Below are 26,163 nucleotides of genomic sequence, written 5' to 3'. Positions count from 1 at the left end.
TCTTTGATTTTGCCATAGGTTGTTTTCCTGTAAAATCCAATTCACGTTGCAGTTATTAAGACTTGACATAGTGTTTTCATGGTCCTGCTGGGGTACGTTAGACAAAAATGAAAATTTTGGTCCTGGTTGTTTTGTGATCGTCTCTGCTAAAATGGAATTACCTAATTAAAACAAAAAACAAAACAAAAACACAACACTACACACATGCCAACTTAGTCATTATTTAAGTGACAGAGATAACTATAAAATAGAAACCTTTGTTAAGGTTTACAGCCAGATTTTGCCATCTGTAATTCATGAATTATGAAAGGGGTGAATTCCACTGCGTGGAAAGTGCTGAGCAATACCCCTGGGGCATAGTTGTGTGGGGTTGTATTTGGCCAGAAATACTGGGAAGGTTTGTATAAAAAGAGAGTCGGTTACAGATGTTACCTGTCCAGAAGCAATCAGTTAACACTTCAAAATGGTCAACTTAAGTTAATTGTTCCAGAATTAGAAGTAGTGGCAAGACTGTTTTAGGTCAACTTTTCATTATATATACACTATAAAGCCCTTAACCTCTTTCTAACCCTTTCTCTGCCCCATCTCCATTGAAATAAAATGATTTTATATAACATTACTACCAGCGCTCATGCTGGGGTTTCACTAAATGCTACCCACACCCCTAAATGGGTAGGGGAACTTGATGATAGGGCCGGCAGTGAAAGGGACAGCCCCAGCAACAAGGGAGGGAGACACTTGCTGAGGGACACCAGGTAGCTCCTCAGCCCCTGGAAATCTCTGGCACTCACTGGCCAGCATTCCCCAGCTCGCAGGATTTAACTTAGGGCAGGGGCCTTGTGGAGCCTCTTTCAACTCTGTTCCAGCAGCCCACCTTGCCCACCTGAACTATGGGTCAGGAAGGAATTTTTTCTCCCATGGCCAACTGGCAGAGGACAGGGAAGTTTTTTTGCCTTCCTCACAGCACTTGCAAGCCACAGTGGCTTAAGTAGGAATGCGCTTAGTACCTAGCTGAGGTACTTGGTTGAGCTGTTAATTCATCACAACTTGGGGCTGGTTTCCAGTGTGGTTAAAAGCATAAAACGAACGGTTCCCAGAGGTAAATGACCTGGGATTTTGGTGATGGGCCTTGGCTCATGGGATAGGTTTAGACTTTATGGCCCTTAGAGGCTGAGGTCCCCACCCTTCTGCACCCTAGGTCCCCCTCACAATGGGGATTTGTGTGGTAGGATTCAGAGCGAGCTGAGTCCTAGGGACTAGGCTAAGGAGAGCCTACCTGGAGTTACAGATTATATGGTGGAAGCCCTGTAACCTCTATGCTGGAATCAACTAAATTGCCTGGTATGAGTGTATGGGTGATGGGTGGGTAGTGCCCCTCCCCTGTGTTTATGTTGTGGCCTGCTGCTTAAAATCCATCCAAGTGCCTGTCCTTGTTTCCTTGCTGTGTCTGCATCAATGAAGATACACCCAAAAATCTTCATAGTTGTGTTTGCTTTAGATCCCAGAATTTGGATGCTTATTCAGACTGTTTCAACATCTTAAATCTCATGAGAACAGGTTTCCATTGAATTTTGGCACTTCGGGAACTGGGAAGAGCAGAGGCCCAGAAACATTAAAACACATTCAAACCTTTAAAAATAGTTTGGTTTGGTGTTAGATCTGGAAATGGGTAAAGTTTTGGATTAATTTTACATTTCCTTAATTGGTTTGCTCATGTTTAATTTTGATATTTATTTTTTTCTCATTAAAATACATGGGAGGGATGAGACATAAAATTTACTCACCACTGGGTGCATAATTCCTTTCATATATTTTAATGAGAACAATTCAATATAAAAGTCAAAGCAACAAACACTACTGGAAAGTTTTACAACAATTGATGGGTTTTAATTCAAGCCCGTTAGTTTTTGTGGAAGGAAGTCCTGCTTGAGACGTATAGTTTTTTATTTTAGGAGTGGTTAAAAATAACATACATACTATGACACCTGTAGCAATGTAGACAGAAAAGTACCAGTAAGTGTTCCACTTAATCACCTGTTGTTGGAATAGCAAACTGTCCAGAAATTGAAATGTCAGAAAATGAGAGTTCTGCAACTGTATTTTTTACTTGTTCAAATAGCAACATGTCATGTGGAAAATATGCACCCAGTGACAAACAGACAGATCAGCAAGAAAACAAGGGTATACAACATATGTGCAGAAGGGCAAAATTATATTATCTTGGGTTCTTTTAGATTTTCATTGAAATATGTTTTGACCAACTGTCATTTACCCTTGTTCTTTGAGAAGCTATTTGTTAAAGGTTAACTTGTTACTTAAACATCGTAAAACATCCATTTGAGAATTGTTAACTATTCAGGACTGTGTTTTCATGGAGACAGAAGCCAGAGAGCCATTGCATATTGTTAAGTCAATTTATGTCCGCTTTTAAATAACAGTATGACAATTTGATGTTGGAAACTATTTCCTATTATCCTTTGTGTCAGGAACTATACCAAACAGGAGCCCTAAAGTCAGTCATCCAGTTACACAGTGATGATATTATTGTTATGCATCAGCAATTTGTTTGGAAGATATTACTATATGGATTATAACTTGCCTTGGCAGTATTACCATGGCTTTTGGTGTTTTTTAAATACTAACTATATTAAGTTATTAATAATTCACATGTTTTTAATAATTTCTTTGTCGCTTTGCTCCCTTACAGTACTTGGCTGAGTGATAGTCCTAAATACATTTTTTCAGTGTTCAGTACCATATTTTTCAACATGGATGTTACTATTATTCATTGATGCAACAGCACCCCAGACTGTTCTAGACAAGTTACCTGCCCCAGTCTCTGGCCCTGTTACAGGGTGCTCTTCTCACCTCTGGGTGATGCCTACTTCTGGCGATTGGTCCGCCTGGTTCAGCACCCCTTTTCTCCTCTTCCACTGAATCTGCTCTCCTCCCACTCATGGAGTCGCAGGACGGCTGCTTCGTGACTCGGCCCTCTGGTCAGATCACACTGTGATTTCCCCTTCCGGGGGAGTCTCATAAAATCCTTCTGCACTGGCAGTGTCAGGTCGTTCTCACACTCACTGCCCTGCTTAAGTCACTCCTGCAGTGACTTAGGCAAATCTTCCTGTTCACTGCCCTTAGCAGTACCACTCTGCAGTGGACGGTAGAAGAACCAAGGCCTGCCCTCTCCCCTGGATTCCAGCCCAGGGCCCTACGGTGAGCAGTTAAGGTCTGCGGCTACATCCTCCTTACTGCTCTTGCCCCTGAACTAGTTCCTGTCGTGCTTCTCCCAGCTTTTCATTCTCCGCCCCTCTCTCTTAGGCCTGGTCTACACTACGACTTTAATTCGGATTTAGCTGCTTTAATTCGAATTAACGCTTGACCCGTCCACACAACAAAGCCATTTAATTCGAATTAAAGAGCCCTTTAATTCGATTTCTGTACTCCTCCTCGACGAGAGGAGTAGCGTCAAAATCGGTATTGTTAATCCGAATTAAGGTTAGTGTGGCCGCAATTCGAAGTTATTGGCAATTCAATGTTATTGGCTACCCACAATGCAACGCTCTGGAAATCGATGCTACTACGGTAGCTTGGACGCACACCACCGAATTAATGGTGCCTAGTGTGGCCGAATACATTCGAATTTATAAAATCGGTTTCCTAAATTCGAATTATATAAATTCGGATTAATCCTGTAGTGTAGACATACCCTTAGGTCTGCTAGGTAGCCCTTTCCTCCTAGGTTTCGATCCCTTTCCTATCTCCCCTTCCTTCTCCCTTACCTCAGGGAGAGAGACTACAGGCTTCCCCTACACTGTTGCCAACCTCCTGGCTCTATAGAAGCGCTGCCTGTTCCTTCACAGGTGAGCTTCCTCCTAGTTAGTGTCCTTCACACAGCCTAAATCTCCCATTTGCAGTTTAATTGGCTGATTGGGCTCACCTGGCCTAATTCAACTCTTTCAGAGCCAGTGTGGGGAGTACAGCCCATCACGGCCCTGATCCTGAAAAGGCAGACATCTTTAACTGAGAGTAGTCCCGTTGAAGTCAATAGTTATAGAGGCACAGCATTCTGCCTGTGTACCACATGCTGTGGGATTGGGCCTAGAGTGAAAACTCAATGTTTTAGAAGATTTATGATGAATATTGCTTTGCTAAATAGGGAACATCAAAAATTATGATGAATATTGCTTTGCTAAATAGGGAACTTTGAAAAACACTTCCTGGAGATAATTTGACATTTGAAAGAGCGCGTGTTTTGTTATCAAATTTGTAGCTGGTAAATAGAAGGGTGTGATAAACTATACAGAAAATAATGGATACATTTGAAATCTACTTCATTATGTATTGTATTATTACTTCATGTTTTGCCAAGTTTGTTTATCTTAAATAAGACAGTGTCTGCTAAATTTTTCTTCACATAATGAGAAGGGAAAAGTAACATTTTTGGATGAGAAATACCAAGATTTGTAGTTTAGATTGGAGTCTTCTTTTTTGTATGGTTAGAATATTGCAACTACTAGACTGTTTGAGAACATTAGGGTCAGAGAGCACCATATGAAATACATAACATGCAGGTAAAATATTGCATCCAAGTGATTTCACATGAAGTAATGGAAAGTTCCCTCCTCTCTCTTCCTCCTCAAGTAGTCGTAATGTTGCACAAATTAAGGTGAACATACTTGTATTCTGGTAATGTTGGTTAAGAACACATTACAGAAAGCCACACAATATAGCAGAACAGCCTACATTAAGGTAGAGCTGAAATCATTTTCTACTTACCAGGCTAATTTAACAGTCAGTATACTTAGAGTAGAAGTTAGAAGCCAGATGGTGATTATACTATGTTGCAGAAGCCCACACAAGGCTACCCACACTCCATAAAATTCCAACCAAGTTAGCTACTGAATTCACATTTAGCTTTGTGTCATCTATTGTTACTTAACAAACACTTCTTTAGAGATTTTAAAAACACAAAGAATGTTTCATTAATGCCTATCTCAGGCTGATAGTTAACGTCTATACTTCATATGTTTATCCCTTTGAAAAGAAAAGTTCCCTCTAAGTATTGCACAACTGGTCTTAAAACACTGAGTAGTGTATTGATGTGTTCATACTCTAAATAACACACAAACAGTATCTATTTAAAAGATATGCAAACTCTTGTTTTGTGTCTCATTTGATTAATAGTCCCTGCCGGCTCTTCTGGCAGAAAATGGACTGAGATGTGAGTTCAGTTTGTAGCCAGAGCCGAGGGTGCGTAACAGCCTCAAGGGCTGTTATCTGCTTGTAGAATTTATCATGGGGGGGAGGCAGGACTATTACAACACATTTAAAATATTAGGGCCTGACTCTACAAGGCATTTAATGCCCTTGATTCCTACTGAAGTCACACTGACAAAATGCTATCGATATTATGGGCACTTAGGGCTTCCTACTCCCACAGGGTGCTAAGGATGGTCCTATATTATTGCTAATATTTTTTTAATGACCAAATATTTTAAGTTCTAATAATAAAAATAGAAACCCAGAAAAAAAGAATATTTTGTGGTTTCTAACATGAGACAAGCCATTCAGTGGCAAATGAAATCTTACAGGCTAGCTTTCATTGTAAATTCTGTATTTTAACTAAGTACTAGATTCTTTTCATGTGATTTTTATATATATATATATATATATATATATATATTTTACTGAGCAGGAACGTATTGTATTTGTAGATTTCATTTCAGTGACTCATTTTGATATAAAGACTTGAAAGCAAAAAGACATCCCTATTCAAATTAAATGTACTGCTAGACATGGAGTACTGCTAATATATTTTCATATTGTTAATAAAGCTGTAATATTTAGAATAAATTTCCTTGCTCACTGTTTATATTTAGTACAGTCCTTTAGGAAATGCCATATATAGCATTATATTTTTGATCAATCCAAAACAGCAATGTAGATCAATCTGGACTAATAATGTTAATGTGGTCTCTAAGGCAAATCCTGCTGTGAAACAAGTAGTTAGTAGTGACACTAGCATTAGCCGCAGTGGGAGTAATCAGCCTCTGGATTTGTTTAATCAAAGTTATCTGGAGATTTAAGTGTGCCATTACTATGTAGGCATAATAATTTTCTGTATTTAAAAGATGAACATTTGCGGGGGACCAGTGTAAGGTAAGACCATAAAATAGTAGATTTAAATCTGTGCATATTTGCTTTGAGATCACTTACAGAATTAGAATTAAAAGGTTAATTACACAGATTTGCAGTGGTGGCGCTGCAGTACAGTACTTCCAAACTGGTCTACAGGAAAATTTAATTTTTGCGCACACACATACTATGCAAGCTACTGGAATCGAGCAAAAAAACTCCCATTTGTCTAAAATGAATTTATATTCACTAGTCTTTAATCTTTGTTGATTCAAAAATACTTGTTTTAATCATTTCACGTGATTTTTCAATTCATAGTGTGAGCATGCCACAAAGAAACTATTGTCAATATGGCTGTGTAGGGGTGCAGAACCTCTCATGTGTGCCTGCTGTCGGCTGGGTGTGGTACTGCAATTTTCTATTTCTCCTGGTGCCCCCTATAGGTTGTTGCTCAGTCCTCGGGCTAAGTCACACAGTCAACAGTGGATCAACCCCTTCTGGGGTAACAATGGTCCAACAGGGCCAATCGCTGTGCCCTTTGTAGTCTTTCGCCCTATCTCTGGGCTCAGTTCTCAGCCCCTTCTGGGCTAGGTTTAAGTCTGTCCCTGCCCTGTTATAGAGCTTTCTCCCTTGAGACTTTGTAATTCACTGGTTCTCACTGCCTCAGCTCTCCAGCCAGGTCATCTCTTCAGTTCAGTCCCTCTCCAGGGTAACAAAGTCCAACAAATGGGTGGCCCTCTCCTGGGTCTTCAGCCCCATCTCTGGGTCTGTTTACATTCCAGCCCCTTTCTTGGGCTTTTAGTATAGAACCTTATCCGCTTCTTGGGGCTTAGACCACTTCCCCAGTGGCCGGTGGGGGGAACCAGGCCCACCCACTACTCTGGGTCCCAACCCAGGGACCCTACAAACAGCAGGCATGCACTGCTCCCTTTAACTCCATCAATTAGCTGCTCCTGTATTCCCTGGGGTTCTTCCCACTGGGTCTCTTCCCTGTCACCTAGTACAGTAGATCCACGCTCTCCGTGCAGAAAGCAAAATGCAGCCAGAGCTCAACTTCTGGTTATCGCTCAGGCTCCTGTGGCTGAAGTGGAGCACCCTTCTGATCCCAGCCAGGAACTGGCTTACTCAGGCCCTGTAGCTCCTTTTAACTGTGCCTGCTAGGCTCTGATTGGCTTCCTCCCTGCAGCCTTTCTAGGCAAGTCTGGAGGCCCCACCTTTGCTACTCTCTTCCTGGTGCAAGGTATGGTAGGGACCGCAAGACCTCCAGCAGGGGGGGACCTCAAAAGGCCTGGTACCACCCTGTCACAATGGTATTAACTGCACACACGTAGCACCATCATTGCAAGATTATTCAGTTTGTTATATTTCAAAATTTTCTTAATGTGGCCTGGCTGCAAAACTGAATTGAAAGCATTCCCATTACGTAAATGTGGCCAAGGGATATATAACTGTTAGATGAAGAGTAACTTGGCAGCCGACACCCTTTTTGGTCCTGGACGGTCATTCTGTTGTCATGATTGTCTTTCAATATGTAAGTGAAATGCAGCTGTGCCACTGGTCAAGCAACTGTGATATTTGATTGACATGTGATGTAATATGCTTTAAAGGCGCTGCTAATAAGCCTAGGAATACATCGTTATTGTAATTAAGAGTTTATAAAAGTTATAACTGCCATCCAGTGAAGGATCTTTGTATACTCCGTTTAGCCAAGGAACCTCAACTTAGTAGCGGCATCTTGTTGCCAGAGCTTTCACACTATTTATAGCAAAATTGATTTGGCCAAAAGAAGGTCAAGAAGTGTGTTCACTGAGACAATGCTGAGCTTTAAGGTTTGAACTAAGAAGGACCTCCTAGCTCCAGTTCTTTGTTATAACCAACATATCATTACAATATGTGCTGCCAACATTTCTTTATATCTTTCAGAACTATATCGCTACTTAAATGTTTAATTTAAAAAAAAAAGAAACAAAAGAAGAAAAACTTCTCCTAGCATGACAATTTTTATATTCAGATTTTTCATATGAAAGGAATTATAATAGTTTACTGTTTACAAAACCAGTGAAAATATGAGTGTGTTTTCTCATTGATTTAAGGGTAGCTTTCAAAGCTGTTTTATAAACCCAATTTATGTCTTTTATAGTCCTGTTTGAAAAAATTGTAATACAATCTTTACTGTGTTTTAATATGGTCTAATTGGCTGCAATTATCCTAATGACTTATTGTACCCAATCACTAGCAAGTGAGTACACCACATATATTGTTAATGTGTTGGAAAGGGAGATATTGATGATGATTTCTTTAGTGTTAAACCTGTTCATATTTTACACAGGGTTTTATGTGATATTGTAAAGCTTTATAGCTTGTTTTTCTACACAGAGAGAGCTAGGGACCATGTTGAAACAGGGGAAATATATTTATTATATTGTGTCAAAACAAGCTCAAACATCTCCAAGTCCTCAGAGTCTGTCATCATTTTAGGTAGAGAAAAAGCAGGTTCAGAGGCCAGTCGCTGAAAAATTCTGATGCGAATCAGTAGGAATCTTTCCTCCATCACAAGTAGATGCAGTGTTTTCCTTTGGGTCTGATCTTCGCCTGGGTAAATTTTTTAATGGATAGATTATTTAAAAATTAATTAGCAAGTGGAGCTATGTGTATGTTAATACTGTGAATAGTGTAATGATATATCTCTGTGGGGCTGACATATGGTACATACAGTTAGAAATCCTCAGTTCAAATCAAATTGTTCGGTTATCAAATACATTCATTGTTGCTAAAGGAGATACTGTACCCTTGATCCTCACAGTTAAATCTAAATCCTGCTCTTCTAGACAGTTCGTCAGAGTCCACTCACTGAACATTGAATTCCAGTATGTGGGGGGAGGCAGGGGAAAGGTGTGGGGGAGGGGAAGCCTCAGTGGAGGACGAAACCATTTTCTCAGCGATTGAGTTCATTGTGTGCATGTACTGTGTACGTTAATAAGATGTAATGGCAGACAATGAAATCTAGATGCCACTGGTGTGCCTCCCCCTTGCCAAATCTTCATAGCTCTGCAAAGGGTTGTTCAAAATTGCTACAGTTTCTACAAAGGTCTAATTTTTAGTTTCACTGAAAGCAGGGTTTGTTTGTTTTTTAGCACCTGGGAGAGATACTAAATAGCAAATTGAGATTGCAATGTATGATAGCACAGAAAGTCAATGCTATTTTGTACTTGAAAGGGAATATGTCAGAGACCAAGCAAATTCCTGTGGTTTGTTGCAATGATGATCTCTCTCTCACTTATAATATAAATGCAAGGAACTAATCGGTACAGATTGTCTACACAATGACTCACTTGACTGATGAGGAAAGAGTAACTATCTCGCGTATTTGAGGTCTGTGCATCTTATAGGTGGAAAGGATTTGTTTTTGGTTTATCTGTGGAAAAATGGGCTGATAAGCTAAAGAGAATCTGACCCCAAATGTACTAAAAATTATATTAATTGCAGAATGCACGTGCAAGGTGTAGTTTTAAAAAAGGCTTCTAATTCAGTCAAATAAATAATTAAACTCAATGTGATGACTCCTCAGTGAGACACATTTCCATGCTAAATTTCTGCTTTTATACCTCCAGACACTTTGGCACTAGATCTCTCAGTCTCAGATCTCCCCACTCCCTGCCACAAGCTAATTTATTTCACTCTCTCCATATTCCAAAATAGTTCCACTGTTTTTGCTGAAACTTAAAAAAAAAAAAAAAAAAAAAAAAAAAGCATGTTCCATCAGAAACATGAGAAATAAAAGTTCTGATAGTTACAATTGGCTGAAAAGAGGAGATTAGAATCAGGGGGCTTATGTTCCCTCAACTGCATTGGTTGCTGCTGCTCCCACTTGAATATATACACTCAATTGCCAAAACCCCACACTCAGTACTTGAAAATTAATCTTTGAAGCATGTAATTTTTGTCTCTCTCATTTAAGTAGTGATAGAAATTGCTTACTGTAGAAAAACATGACACTAACCTCATAGTGTGTTGGCACTTTTTGATTTAAATTGGTTTGGTCTGAAAAATATGCAGCCCCTCTCCCAAACCTGGATTTAGCTTTTAAGTAAATTGGCACAGACTAGGTGCTTGAAAACAAAAACTCCTTAGAGTTAATACCATATGTGTGAGTTGGAACACGAAAAGCCGATCCGCCATCTCCCCAGTGAAGAGGAGAGGCTTAGGATTGTAATGTCCTAGAGGTCATAGTCTTAACTTCAACACCTCTCTCTGGATTAAAAATAATTATATTATATTTTAGTTCATAAATCTTTAAAAACAACCTAGCCTAGTTTTCTGTCTTCCAGGCTAAAATACAGACTACCTCTTTTTCCTCCGAGGCTACATATTCCAAAACCAAAAATATAAATGACCTGTAAACTGAAATAATAAGACCATAGATGATAAATAGGGACATAGATATTTTCATTTCAGCTTTTTAAAATAAAGCAAAAGAAATCATGAAGAATATAGGAGTGGTGAACCCAGTAAACATTTGCTTTAATTACTTGTACTTTATATCACCTTTAGGCTTCCAGTGCTTTATTGACATATAACTATGCAGGCTTTATGTTCTAAATATATTAAGAGATCAACTCAAGCAAGAAAATTAGGATCTAAATTCTGATTCAGGGTGAGATCCTCATCTTTGAACCAGCCCCTTGGTGTCGGGGTTAGGGGGAGTCCTAATCCCAGTTCCATCCAGGGGGATGATTACCTAGTGAGACACCTAAGACTGTCTTCTGAGGGTCTGTTTACAAGTCCTGAAATAGGGGGGTATGCTGGAGATGGGAGGAGTGTCCAATACACTGTATTGATTCCAGGCAGCCCTGAGGTTTGTGGGGCAGCCCAGGGAAGCTGTTGTAACCTATACAGGCCCCCAAGGCTGTCTAAGTTATTTGAGGGGCCTCTCTAATTCCCAGAGCAGCCCATACCAGAAAGGCGAAAATATGGCTTAAAGCCACTTAGCCCCACCTTCCTCTGGGTGTGAGTTCGGTACTGTGCTTTTGAGCTGCAGCACAGAATTTCATAGTCCGGATTTAGCTGAATGTGAGAAACTGAGTCACGCCCATTTCTCATTGGATGTGACCCTGATCCTGATAACACTTATGCATCCTCTTGACACTTACAAAGTGCACGTTTAACTTGAAGCGAATGGTTGCTTCAAGTTAACCATGTGTGTGTTTGAGGGAATGGGGCCTATGTTTATGTGTGCCGCAGTCTGAATTCAGTTACACAAGTAACTCAGTTTATATCTATGTAGATAAAATCAGAATCTGGCCCGGAGTGTCATTAACTTAAAACTTTATAACACTATATATGGTTACATACTAAAACTATTAGAAAAGAATGTTGAAGTTTCAAAGTCATGTACCGAAAAGTCAGGAAACGCTGGGATTAAAGTTGTTTGTGTAATCACAATTCAGCCCCCTGGGTTGTATGCATTATGATGAGGTGGTCTTGCCTAAAGCTATGTAGGAAGCCTATGATAGAGCCAAGAATTGAGCTCAGCTTATCTGAGTCCACTAGTCCTTTCTCTTCTTGCAGCTCTCTGCTTCACCGACTGTTGAGCCTGTGCATTGAGTGAGGTGACCGTCTTGTAGATCAAGTAGTATTCAAAGATTTTTCTGGGGACAGCCCTAGTAGCGCAGTTATGCTCCAGGTACCAGAGTGTAGTGCTGAGGATCCCTGTGATGGGGTATATAAGCTTCATACTGACAGTAACTGGGAGAAGTGGAGCAACCCGTTCTGTGACACTTGGCGGGAAGACAGGTAATTAAGGATTAGACTCAGCTGAGAACCAGACTGGGTGCTTCCTGTAGGAAGGACTGAGAGACCAGAGCTGCAGTAGGGAGTTTATACCCTGAGCCTGGCCCTCAGGGAAGAGAGCAGCATGGGTGAAAGGGGTTCCAGGCAGCTGCCAGAGAGGCCAATAACCACCTGTGAGAGCGCCTCAGCAACAAATTGGGAAAAGCTGCACTAAGAGGTTATGTCTATGCTGCAGTTAGACACCCGTGGTTGGCTACCCCAGCTGACTCGGGCTCCTGGAACTCGGGCTACAGGGCTGTTTTATTGCAGTGTAGACTTCTGGCCTCTGGCTGGAGCCCATGCTCTAGAACCCTGCATGGTGGGAGGATCCCAGAGCTCGGGCTATAGCCCGAGCACAGAAGTCTACACTGCAGTTAAATAGCCCCACTGTCTGAGCCCTGCAAGCCCGGGTCAGCTGGCATGGGCCAGTCATGGGTATCTAACTGCTGTGTAGACATACCCAGAGATGAAACTTCAGGGAGAGAGGACTGGAGAGTGCAGCTCTGCAACTGAAAAAGGTGGGAAGCAGCCCAGGGAACTAGGGATGGATCAAAAGAAATAGACCGTAGCAGTTTATCACAAGGGCCCTGGAGTTAGGCCTGGATTTCCCTACTAACCTTTACAGGAGGGGCGGTGTAAATCTCAGGAGTAAAAGGGCAAGGCCCTTTGAGCCCAGATTATGGTCTACACTGCACGATAAGCCCAGGGTTCAAACTGAGGCTCAAGCCTAGCCCCCTTTTGTCTACACACAAATTGTGCTAACTTAGGCCTTGGACCCAGGGTCTCAGGACCCTATGAGGGTGGAGGGTCTGAGCCAAGGTGGAGGGACCCAGGGTTAAAGTCCTATTGCTTTGAAGTGCAGATGCAGCCCCACTGAACTTGTGCTCTGGGAGTCCACCAAAAGTATCCCACAATCCTACGGGCTGACTGTCTTCTGGACAGTGAAGTTTTGTGGACAGTCAAGATTTCCCACACTGAACAATGAACAAAGGGTTGGAGCGGCCACATTTTGGGAGGGTGCTAGGAAGTCTGAGATATGGGTGGTTGGACTCTGGCCTGCATAATGAACAGCTGCCAACAGGGGGTAACAGAGTGAAAAGGGCTGCTATGCCATGCCCAACCACGAGGGGGGCACCAGTCTGTAGCTGAAACTTCTATTGTTCCCTTATCCACCTACCACTGAATGTAAGTGGCTGGGTAAGCTTTAGTAACACAAAAAAGTGGTCAGAAGACACTTGCTAGCAGATTTCCAGAAAGGCAGCTGAAGAAGATGTGTCTGGGTTTGGGGCTGCCAGGCCACATTGAACAAAGGAGGCACTGTCTGGAGCCACACACTAAGACCTGAACCTTTTTTAAAACCAGGTACTGATTAATCGGTGTTATACTGTGTATTTTAAGTGCTATTTCATCAGTGCCATAGAGAGAGAGAGAGCCTATCACATGGGATATGATACTTCAGGATGCAGAGACCCATATTACATTGTCATTTTTTGCTGACATATGGCGTTATGAATTTATTAATGTTGCTACCTGCTGTTGCTACCTTTCTCATAGCATTACCACTTTTCAGATATCACCTTCCCACTTTGTGTTTTTGTTTTTAAAATATTTCACCTGAACGTTGTTAGCTTTTATTTCTCCAGAATCTCATTGTATTTCTCTCTCATCTTTCTAATCTTTGTCCTTTTGTGTTATTTGTCTATGATGTTAGTAGAAAACTGTTAATCTCTGTGAATCTGTCACCTTTTTATCAAAAAACCCATTATGTGGTGGTGATTATTATAGATCTAGATATAGATATGTGTGTCTGTGTGCATGTATATTCAGTGCAGTTACATACTTAAATCACTGTATAACCTGCAAATGTTTTTGCTCACTCTGATTTCTGCAGGTATCTTTAGCTAAAGCATTGTTTAGGTTATCTACATGGTAAGAAAAATTAAGTTCTTGACATCATACTTTGGCTGCTTTCAGAAGAGCTTAAGTTTTCATGTTACTGTGTACTGGTTGCTTCATGGCTGGGCTGCTTATTCCTAAACTGGTAAATTGGGAACGGAATTTAATTATGACAAATACAACAAAACTTTAAAACAGCATCTACAGGGAATGAAAATTACTCTGGTCTGATCTCCTGGGTTTACTATATTGTCTTGGATTATTAGTGTAAAAAACACACTCTTCCAAGGGACCATTTATAATTCTAAGGCCAAATTTAGAAGTATGTTTAAGGTGGTGCAAGTTAATATTTATTTCAGCTCTTACTCTCTTATAACTACTTAGACTCACTGATGGATAGGAGAGGCTAAACTGGTGTAAATTACACAATGAGGAGCTAGAAGGAGACGTACATTAAATAATGCTAGCCTACTTTTAAATTACACCTTCTTACTCTTTCCTCTTAGTTGTTTTTCTTGTTATATTCCTTTCTTTTGGCCCTTAGCCATGTGAGTTACACCAACATATTCCTCCAAGTCACTTTCAGACTCAATGGTTCAAATTATAAGGTGATATATATTAGTGTATCAGTGAGAGCCTAAGAGGTACACAGGGAGTTGTAATGGTGTAATGCATACATATGGAGTGGGGCAGGAAGACTGTATAAGGGACACCAATATAGACTCTGCCAAGGTGAAGATTCACCTTTAGTTTTAGAGCAAAATGTGTAATAGTTTTCAGACAAACTGTTTTGTCTATAAACAAATGCTTTATAACTCTGAAAAGCTTGGTCCAGTTTTATTTGCTATGTTTGCTTGTCTCTCTAATAGGTTGTGAAACAAAGGATCTTAAGATCATGTTGTTCTGATCAATTTTGCTCGTCCCCTCACTTTAATTCCAATATGGTTTTAGTGGTCAATATCTTGAAAACAGCTGCAGCTAGTAGCAAATGTCATATGAAAGCTTTGATTCCTAGCTGGGAAATGGTTTAGAGCCCTAATCTTGAACGCCATCAGTTCATAAGTAAGATATTAGATGACAATTCATGTTAGGTTTGGAGTGCTTGGGAGGGTGGGGAAGTAAGATTGTAATCAGAATATGATCTAGTATCTCTCAGCCTCCCGCAGCTATTAACACTCCTTCATCACAATTTCAAGGCTTTTCCAGGTATCTATGGACAGAAAGAATGAATCAATCTCTCATGTAAGCTGCAGAATTTAACTCCCATTTTTAATTCTGCCATGGGATCTGTGTATCTACACAGATATTAAATGAAGGAGGGGTGGGATACCAATAGATATATTGGGAGAGACTGCAGGTTGCAAGATAATTTTAATATAATATGTTCTGAAAGCCTCGTAATTCCCATTATTACATCCATTCTGGTGAAAGATTTTACTTTTGTCAGGAGAGGAGTCTGTTAAAGGAACGTTGTCAGGGGAAATTTGAGCCAAAATCTAGATTTTGTTAAAGCATCTGTTACAAAATAGGACAGATATGTTTCCATTGAAGAAAACTAAATAAATACATGCTGCAATGGAAACATTAATTTAAAATGTATTGATTGAAACATTGTGCTAATTCATGAGAACCTGGAAGTGAAGTTAAAACCAAATTAACTAGAAACAAGTTTTAGTCTTTGAATTTCTTCCAGCGTTGAGAGTGAAAATAAAGTAAATAAATAAGAATTTTTTAAAGTGTATTCATTTTAATAACCTGTGACAGTGGTGTAGCCACTTAAAGTTGATAAAGAAATACATCGCCTCAAAACTACGTTTTGGCTTACCTTAACCTATTTAACTGAAACTATTCCCTCTTCTTTATCCATCTGTAAAACTTACCTAATCTTCCCCTTTCCTTCACTCTGTAGCCTTATATAAACAGACTGGCAATTAGCACTGAAATTCTTCCCTCTTGTCCCTTCTTCAAGTGAAGAAACAGATTTCACCATTAATTTGTACTCAGTGTTAAAGCTTTTTTCCTGCACACACAGTTCAGATGCTTCCACTCTATCCTGGCCTACCTCACTCTCATGTGCTCAGGGCTGAGGTAAGCTCTGGCCCTCATAACATACTACTTCTGTGATGGTTCCCACTGAGCTTGATGGTTTGTAATGAAGAAAAAGTTCTTTCCCAAGCCCAAAGCATGCCACACCAACTGCAATGCCACTTGAGCAAACAGACAAACCATCAGGGAAGAAGTGGACAAAGCTCTTTCATTTCCTTTTCAGGGCGAGAATTTATGAGGTGGTAAGAGAGCAGACAGCACCTGAAAGGCCTAGTGAAGACAATGGGAGCTGCAGGTGCTCAGGACCTCTAAAATCATTACAGTAACTTTTAACTCGATATTGTCCTTTCTTAATGCTAGGCTTGTCAGAATCCAATCTGGTCTAGTCCTTTCAAAATATATGGCTTTATTGTAGTTTTAATAGGTTATTTTATGTGTTTCAAGGTCCTTACAGACTGCTTTTATTGAAAAGGAGGTTAGATTGTGGGTCAGCTTGTTTGATCATATATTTGTGATAGAGAGGTTAATCTTTCAATAAACATCTTGGTAGGGGATCCCTATGCTGAGTGAGAAAGATAAATATCAATTAGTAAATCCAATGAGCAATGTTGAGATTATTCATTTTTTTTTTAAAAAACATTGTTTACCCAAAGATATGCAGTGTAAGAGTCAATTTTAAAAAATGTGTGTGAAATGTACGTGAAATATTGCAGATGAATAGGCCAGGGAATTGAACTCCTCCACATATCTATAAAAGAGGAAAAGCAATGAGAAATGGATACCTCCTTGTCAATATCTCCCAAACCTGAACTGGATAGACCATCTCTAATGGAAGAGGGTTAGTTCGTTCTCCATGCTCTTTCAGTTCTTGGACTCTCTTCTGAGACTACAGTAAATATCTAAATCTGAATTATTTCCAGCTGTGGAAGTGACATTTGTGGGAGGAAACTTATCCACTGAGATCTGGACTGAAAGCACCAATTTATTTCACATAGTCCACTAAACAGCCATCAGGTGGTAATAACTTCCAGTAACTGCTACCCTGAGCTGGATTTGAACCAGAAATTTATAAATGAAAGGCTCTATGACCCATTACCAATCCAGTCCCCCCTAAAGGTCTTTATTATCTTAAATAAATGGGAATTTGTATTAGACACAGATGTCAAGTCACTCACTTAGATACCTTCCAATAGCTCACCACTGTAAGCAGTCTGCATTTTATATAAATCAATTCAAGACAAATGTATTGCCTTCTAATCCTTCCTTTTTTATATTGTTAGTTCAGTAGACTTAAAATACATAACTTCTAATGTTCATTTGTATTATTGCACACTTTGCTGCAGAAATTGACAGAGAAGGAAACAGAGACATACTATTTGACATTTGGAAAACAAAATACTACCTGCCACTTTTAGAAATAAACACCAAACCTATTTAGCTAAAGCAGTGGCATGCTGAACAGTAACAGCAGTGATTTGGCTCAAGTTCCATCAAGTGCCACAATGTTTGGCACCCATAGCCTCAAAATTGGGAAAGTGGCAGCACAGTTTGAAGAGGAACCCAATCAACATACAGTATATGAATAAAATGTCACATCAAAACACTCTGCCTATCAGGTTGGTAGAGGACTTTCTCTTCACCCTCTCCCCTGGTTTTGTCACGCAGACAGAAAGCAGAAGACCAGAAGTCCAAAGTGCATGCAATGCTATGTTTATTGAGGTTAGTTCCAAGCAAGCATATCCATAGCTCTATATGCCGGCAGAGTCTGTTCCGTTCCCAGCTCTGAAACCGCAGAGTGTTTACTCCGACTCTCCCTTCCCAGCTCTAACGCTGCAGAGCCTTTACTCCGTGTCCCCCTTCCGAGCTCTGATGCCGCAGAGCCTTGCCTTCCCCCTTGTCCCCCTTCCCCATTCCCACCTCCTCAGCAGGCCCAAATATACCTTCAGTGCACGCCCCTAGTCACACCCCTTACGACTTATGGTCATGTTCCATTTGGGAGAGTCGTGAGTTGGGGTCTTCATCCCACCTCTTTTGTATCCCATTGGAGGGGTAAGGAGTGAGGTTGCGTTCTGGGCAAGGCCAGGCTTTTCTCTGGCTTTTAGTGCGTCTTATGCCTTCCCCCCACTTCTCCTTGCCCCTCCTAACTGGTTGCTTGACCTTGGCTTGAGAGAGGAGCCAAGCAGCCTTCCAGTGTATGCTCATGTATTACACTCCCACCATACCCTGTAACACTTTAGTTCCATCTCTTGTCTCTTCTCATCCCATCCGCTTGTGGACAGATGTAAAACACAATGTCTTTGTCCTTTGTTTACATCTATTAATATAAGATATAAGAGTATCAAAAAGTCAAACCCAAAATTGTATCTCAGGCTGACAAACAGGCTAACACATGTATTCAGTTTTTTTGTTTTTTTTCCTAGATATCCTTCTCTCATTCTGGTTTTTAATCTGCCCGCCCCTATGGCTTAGTCTTCCTTTTGGTCTTTAAACTCTTTCTACATCGGTTGTTTTTTATTAGATCTCTCTCCCTGTCAGTATTTTCTGTTGTTGAAAAAACTACCATTTCTTACTACAGGCTGAAAGAGCATGCTCTATCAGTTTTGTTTTCTCCCCATCCCCCTGTCTCCGTTTCATGGTTGGTTTTCTCTTCTCTTAATATTCTGTTTTGTCTACTAGTTTTGCCCTCTGGGTTCTCTATCCCGGCTTGTATATACACCCTTCCTCACTTTGGTATTTCTCTTCTCTGCCCACTTCCTTGCATTGGGTGCCCCCATTGGATAGTTACTTTACAGGACTTTCTGGTCCTGAACAATAAATTTGGGTCCAAATCTGAGCTTTCCTCAAGTTCAAAGATGTTTGGCTTGAGTCTCTTCTTTACAGTTAATAAGAACTTCAAACTTTGGACTGTAGGTGTATAGAAAACAATTCTGTCCCTTATTTAAATAATCTGCATAACTAGGGTAAAAGGACTCGGTGATCTGGAAGAATACTTCCCCATCCTTAGCTAAAATAAAATATTAATTCAAACAGTCCAATCTTACAACAGTAGCTGAATATGAATCACTGTGGGGAAAGTTTTCCTTTTCATCATCTTAGTTATGGACTTGGTATAAATATAGGCACAGAAGATAATTGTCAATCCTTTTGTCTCTATAGTGTGATCTCTGCTACACTTTCTTTTTCACATATGCAGAATATCGCTACATTTTTAATCAGTATGAAACTCTAAAGTCTGAGCTGAGACTGTGCTTTCTCAATAATGATAAAACCCCACACATTTTAAAATGCATTTCACATGCTCCTTCCCCGTCAGGTGTTGAGAAATGGTTGATTGCAATTTCTCAGAGTTCCAAGAACCAGTCTTAGCTTGCTTGTGATCAAATAGACTTAAGACATAATGTTTTGTAACAGGCAATACTGTATGATTAAACAGACCGAATTTTAACTTGTAAATACTTGACAGAAATAAATGCCATGATTAACAGGGAGAGATGGTGTATGATGATTTGCTTGGTGTGAAAATCTTCCTTTTGTAAGAAATTTGTTTCTTATTTTTTGTAAAATCAATTTAATCTGTCATCAGTCTAAGAATATAAGACACCCATTAAATTCTCAATTTCATTTTGTAAAGAAACATGTCTTTCAAAAACTTCAGTTCTGTGTTTCAATAGGGGGTCTGCGTAAATATTTCCTGCATTATGACCCAACACACCACTAGCTTTCTCTGCTGAAAACTATTTAGAGCTCGTGGTATAATTCACTCTCATCTATTGGGTGGGTATTGTGAGTTCCTTACACAATAGATTTCTCTTAAGTTACAGTTGTTTGTGAAAGCTAAGGGTGGCTCTTTCCTTCTTATGTTGTATCCTGAAAGAAACAGCATGAATTTTTCAAATCTTCAAAGATTTTGTGATTCTTTTGTACACTTATGTTTGAAGGTATTCATTGGAGAGTGATTCTTGGGGGAAGAAGGGGGAGGAAGCCCGGTATGGTACAGTGGCCATCTGCAGGTGCTATACTCTCCTCTATACCATTCTCTTGAAGATTTCATCTTCCTGTCTGGGGAGCTTAATCAGGGACTGCACTCTGTGTACATGAAAGTTGATTGAGATTAGAAATGTGAAAACAGGTTTTTTGTTTTTAGCAAAGTATCTGGATTAAAGGGAGTGTGATACATTTACAGCTCAGTTTCCTCTTGCAGTTTGGCATTGTGATCATCTTTATATTTTGTTAAATGTATATTCAGAAAAGAAATTGAGTTGTAAACTTTAAACTGTAGTGTTTTAATTGCTTTTTGGGTGGGTCATGATACCTTCTTCTGCATTTATATTCTTAATTGTCGACTATCATGCTTGATTTATTGTGATCTGTTGCTGAAGCATACTGACAAGATGTGGAGAATCCTTCTGAAGTCAAACTAAACTAAACAGTTAAGAAAGGGAAGAATAAATCAGTTTTCCATGTTCATTCTGCGGTTTCTCAAGAATAATTTTCTATTTAACTGAAGAGGTTAGAAAAGCACCCATATTAACCATCTGACCTTTGCAAAAACCTATATAATGTTGTGATTAATTCATTGCTTCTATTTAGGTGGCTCGCTTTTCTTGGAGCAGTGTAAAAAAAAAAAACAAAAAAAAAAAAGTTGATCCAAAAAAACTAGGGCTGTATCATGCTGTCAGCTTTCTAACAGAAATACTCCTTGAAATCAGTGGAGGAGTTCTAAAGCTGACAGCACTCCGTGGCCCCTAGTGAATAGCTTATACTTATATTGCTGAGGACTTGTGGAACTTTAGTAAGCCCCATACAGAACAAATGGGATACACTGTACTCATAAAGATTTTATCTGTTTCCTTTTTGTTTTATTGACATTGCATCAGCAAGCAAGGTGAGTGAACTAGGCTAGGGCTTTATCTGTTACTATATCTTTTTGGCAATTCCATTCAGTTCTCAAAAATACTCCCAATTTATTTCTTCAAGTTTCTACTTGACTAAAGTCGTTGCGCTGGGTTTTTTTTTTTTTTTTTTGCCCAGTTCCCTGGGGAGCTCTTTTCACTTTCTGTCGAGCATTTACTCTTTATCTTTCTAAGAGAAGTTTTGGCATCCAGTCTATTTTCCACCCTAATGGGATCAAGTTTAGAGCTACCTACACCACTATTTCTAGGTTGCTTATTACTTCTAGGCTGTGCATTCTTCTAAACCTTAAAATACATGGAACACTGACCTTTGCATGCCAGAAGATTAACTAAACTAAAGAAACAATAAAACTTAGTGAAGCACGAAATTTCAAATGACGTGGAAATTATTTTTAAAGCATATGTCAGTTTTGTTAGAGCTTTAATATTATATTCCTATAATTTTTAGAATTACTCAACAATAGTTAACAAATAGTGGGACCAACCTGCTCTATATGGGGGAGAGAAATGAGAGAAAAGGATTTTTTGAAAATGTTATACTGCTCCATTTAATGAAGGGTATTTGAGGGGTATGGTGCTGATTGTTTGAGACATAAGACCAGGAAACTTCAGTTTGCATTCAGTTAAAACCATGATTCTACCAGGGGCTGCAGCAGCTTGTTTAACAAAATGTAGGTACAATGTTGTATTTGGAAACCTACAATCAGCTGCTTGGAGCTGTTTGCATATTTTCGCACGACATCTTACAGTGGTTGTGTAGGCCTTAATGATGACAACACTTATGATAAATGAATATTACAAGTGGTGATTAGCTAGCTTTCTCCTCCTTATGCCTTGCATATTGATACGATTACTGACGTGTTAAATATTCTGTCTTGGCAGATATTGTTTTGATATTGTGACTAGCTTTATAATTAAATATGGTCAAATATTTTGATTCTCTCACTGCTTATCAATAAAGAAAACCTTTACAGAGGGAAATCCAAGTCTTGCATTACATACATGACAACATAGTTTTAGAGACGGTAGTGACTGCTGCAAATCAAACAATTTTCTGCAAGTTTGATTGTGAGGACTAATCTCTAAACATTTTCTCTCCTTGTCTCTGGGTTTTCCTGGACATGTATGGTGTGGGGACAAAACAATGAAGGCAGTAATGGCTCAGGATTGAAATACTATGCAGCTTCTGGACAAAAGACACACAAAACTTTTGGTAGTTCTTTCACTTCCTGTTTTCATTTGCCAATGACTGAAGTGTGAGGAGAGAAGTGTCTATATAATACTCAGGGCCGGTGCAACCCATTAGGCGACCTAGGTGGTCGCCTAGGGCGCTGCGATTTGGGGGGCGGCGACCGCGGCGGTATTTCCGTGGTGGGACATTTCGGGGCGGGACCTTCCGTTGTTATAATGCCATGTTGTTATACTGGTACCTACAGTATGCTCGAGATACAGTAGGTTGCCAATTTAAATACTCTTAAATTCTCAGCCTGCAGTATACAGTCACAATAAATCAAGATGATACCATTTGAGTCACTTTTTCTGCAAACTTTGAAGAAGCTAGTCTGATTGGAGCATGTTCTTCTCTGTGGGGAAAGGCAAAGTTTCTTTCCCTAGAGTTACTTATCTGTCTCCAAATACCTTACTCCAAACTTTGCACATGTTCTCATCTTTCTGGGGGTAGGCATAGGGAGCCAGCCCCACTGCTCCATTTGTAGCATTAAATAAGTTTGGCAAGTCTTACAGTTTGCTTACTGCTTCCAATCTCTTTTTCTTTCCCTCACAAAAGAGCCTAACTTTAACCCTGTGTATGCATTAAATACACCAGAGGTACTTATATGTTTAAAAATCATATTTTCTCTAAGTGGATGCAGGGGAAAGTGACTTTTAGCAGTAACACTGAAGATTGACATTTTTAAGCTTCAGTTGCTAAAACAGTTGCCTAATTCCATAACTAAATAGTAATTCTAAGCATGCTAAGTGCTGGCATGGTGTTTCAGAGGTGTTGCAATGGGAATTGTGGGTGCTCAGTACCTCTGAAAATGAGTCCACTAAATTGTTATTTCGATACTCAAAAATGATATTTGGAGCCTAAATATGGACTTAGCACCTAACTTTAAAGTGCCCATGTTTGAAACTTGAATCTGAGGATGGCATGTTCAGCAGTCAATGAGACCATCACAATGCCGCTTTTAAAAATGTTACTGCTCTGCAGTGCACCGAATGCCTTGCTGACAAGGTTTTACTTTCACATCAATGCTCTGTTAATGTTCACAGGACTTGAAATTAAGATAAACCAAAGTTGTTATGCTATAGAACTCTGTCAGGACAGAATGAAGAAAAAAAGTGCATGGGGAGGGGAGTTTAGAAATGTATTGAAAAGAGGATGGTGCAGATTTAACCTGAAGGCCAAAATTTTACCTTTTAACTTGAGGACATTTTCTGTGTAAAAAATTCAAAGGAGGACATAAGAGGAAGAGGGGTAATGGAGCAATGCGTAGAGATGGGACAAGATCAACTGCTTTGTTGTGGCTTTCTTGGGTCAATGACTTTTCTTATTAAACAATCCAAAAAGATAAGTGAAGAAGTGGTAGAAAATGTGGGTATACTGAAACCGTACTCTAGTTCATATTGAAAACCTTCCTTAGCCAAAATTTTAGTTACCATACAGTTATGTTCTCTGCACATGAGGATTCACCAGTGAAACCAGCCCTTGTAAGATGCTGAGCACCCCTTGGGTGCTGCTGAAGAATCTCAATTTGCTTTGTGAGTACTTGGTACCTTTGAAGATTGGGCCCCAGGGGAATATAGCTAACTTGTTGTAACAGCATATTTATGCACTTAAGGAAAACTCCTCTTCCCATACCAAGTCTGGATAGAATCAGGGTGTGCCTTGTGAGGTTTGGGTTGGGAAGGATTCTTTCCCTGAGGTTCCAGGAGTTCTTGCTGCTCCTGCACTCCCACTCTGTGAGTGCACTGGCCGGTGTAGGAGTGGATCCATTGATCCTACCCCTGGCCAGTTCCCAAGCCCAGTTGCGTGAATATGCACAGGGACCTCCCAAGGAATTAGGCTCCAGAATGTGGACTCTCCCTTTATGGGCTTCCCAAATTCTGTTCTGCCCTGTGCAGTGGAACAGTGCCTGCTTTTAAAGTACTGTGTATTATTTGTTTTTTTTGTGGAGACAGTAGGGGTGGAGGAATTTTTCATCGTCAGGATTTAAATTATCTAGTATGTTAAAGTATATACTAGGAATCTAAACGACTTGTGCTTTCATTGTGGATTTCCTTATTCACAGTTCTTCACATGTGCAAGCTGAAGAAAACTACTTGAGGATATATTTCTCTCCTTTCTGGTCATTATTTGTTTGTATTGGCCAACATTGTTTATTTAAAAAACTATTAAAATATTAAAGTAGACCTTGAGTGTCTTTGATTTGATTTTCAGTAGTTTTGTGGTGGTAAAATCAGAAGCACTGCTTCATTACACTTGCAAAGTGCATGGGGGAGTTTGTTCTGCTTCAAGATTTCTAAAGAAAACAATTCAGTTTCATTGCCAATATGTCCTTATTTTGTGCTCCAGCAGGAAACTTAATTCTTTCCACTGGTGGTTTGTGACCTCCGCTTTTGTGAAGCCCGGGAGAGTGTATCTGTGGATGGATGTTATTAATTAATTGCAAAACATACCAAACTACAACTTCTACCTTTTGTTTTCCTTTTTCTTGACCAGGATAATGAGGGTTTTTTTTTAACTATTGCTGAAGAATCATTGTCTTACTTCCAGAACATCAGATGTTTCTCTTGAAAATATATACTCGGTTAAATTTAATACTGGAGCTATAGGTGAAAATAATAGTGAAGGTAATTTAACATAGGAAGTGGGTAAAAATGTCTAATTGAAACAGTATGATGTTGATGAGGCCATGTGCCGATCTGTCAGAAGACATAATACACTTGACACAATTTGCACTCTTAGCTTGTACTGTTGTATGCTAATATGTCTTCCTGTTTTGTCTTGCATAAAAAAAAATGACAGTTTTCAGATACTGTAGTGAAGCCAATGGCATGACCATGTGGTAGTAAAGGACTGGATAATGTTTAGTTTACAAATGCTTTAAAAAAGAAAAGAAAAGAGGACTGTAACTTCATCACAAAAATGAGACTTCTGTCTGGTAGCGATGCTCTAATATTTGAAACTGTATTCTTTAGGAGTGGGAAGTAATAAATCCCAACTTCACTATAAACTATGGTATCAAATTATAATTCAGGAACTTTATCTAATCTGCGTTTGACTGACACCTTCTCCAGCCTGTAGTGTCACTCAGAAATTCACATAATGTCAATCATAAATCATTCTAGAGCAGGGTTCCCTCCTGTGCATCTTACAAATGCCACAGGGGCCTTCACACCTCACAAAATCCATAAAGTGGCAATAGTTCAGTGTGAAATTCATCCCTGTGCAGAAGGCCAGCAAAAGGTCTATGTACCCCTTACACCCTATTTGAGGGCTTAACTGGGTTTTAAACAGTTCATCGGTCTTTTGTTGGTCCTCTGTACAGGGGTGAAGGGTGAATTTCTCCCACTGTGCTCCATTAACCTAATTAAATGTTAAGTAGTTTGGCATGCACTTTGCTTACTTATGCTCAGATTCCCAACCAACCTGTACCAGTGCATCCTAGCAACTCTATGACTTCTGTGCACTTTAAGGTCCACTGGAGTCTTTCTTCAACACCTTTTCAGCTTGCAAAGTCCAAAAAGCCAAGTCATGAACTCTTGCCCAACCCTGCTCAATGCCTCCTGTGGCTAACAAAGTCCACTAGAGCACATCCCTCCACCCCAAGTGTACCGATTGATTGATTTATAGCAATAGATTTGAGTAGACTTTTCACTAAACAGCTGTGTTAACCAAGCATGCATGTGCAGCAAATCCTTCCTTAAGGGTGCACTTTATTAAATTAGCCAAAGAAAAAAGTACTACATAGTCTCAGTAAATTTTTAAAGATGATTTACTCATTGTCATTCTCCTTTTTCTCTCCAGATCAAGGCCAACTCCTATTCTTCAGTACAGGCTATTTCCATGCTAAATTTCAGATATCAGTCCCACACTCCTGTCAACTGTAGGGCTGTTCAAAAGGAGATGTGCAAGGATCTTTTTTTTTTTTTAAAGGTGCAGAGAGTACTTTTTTTCCTCCCGTTTCCCCTTGCTTAGAATGCTCAAAAGAATTCTCTTTCATGCAGAGACCAAGCATGGAAAGCTTTAGACCAAAATGTTAAAGTTTATCAGTGATTGAAAATTGGGTCTTCAAATGGAGATCCTTATGCAATCTCTCACAGTCAAGGCCTCTCC

The 26,163-nt window shown here is 39.8% G+C and overlaps 1 protein-coding gene across 1 annotated transcript in view; it reads left to right on the top strand.

Moving 5' to 3' along the window:
- The window catches only part of MACROD2 (mono-ADP ribosylhydrolase 2), a 1,323,621-nt gene that overhangs the window by 434,113 nt on the left and 863,345 nt on the right, over window positions 1-26,163 (top strand). The gene's annotated exons all lie outside the window — the stretch shown is intronic.

Source organism: Emys orbicularis, chromosome 3, assembly GCF_028017835.1.
Source record: "Emys orbicularis isolate rEmyOrb1 chromosome 3, rEmyOrb1.hap1, whole genome shotgun sequence".
NCBI classification, from domain to species: domain Eukaryota; kingdom Metazoa; phylum Chordata; order Testudines; family Emydidae; genus Emys; species Emys orbicularis.
This window is presented reverse-complemented; position numbering and strand designations above follow the sequence as displayed.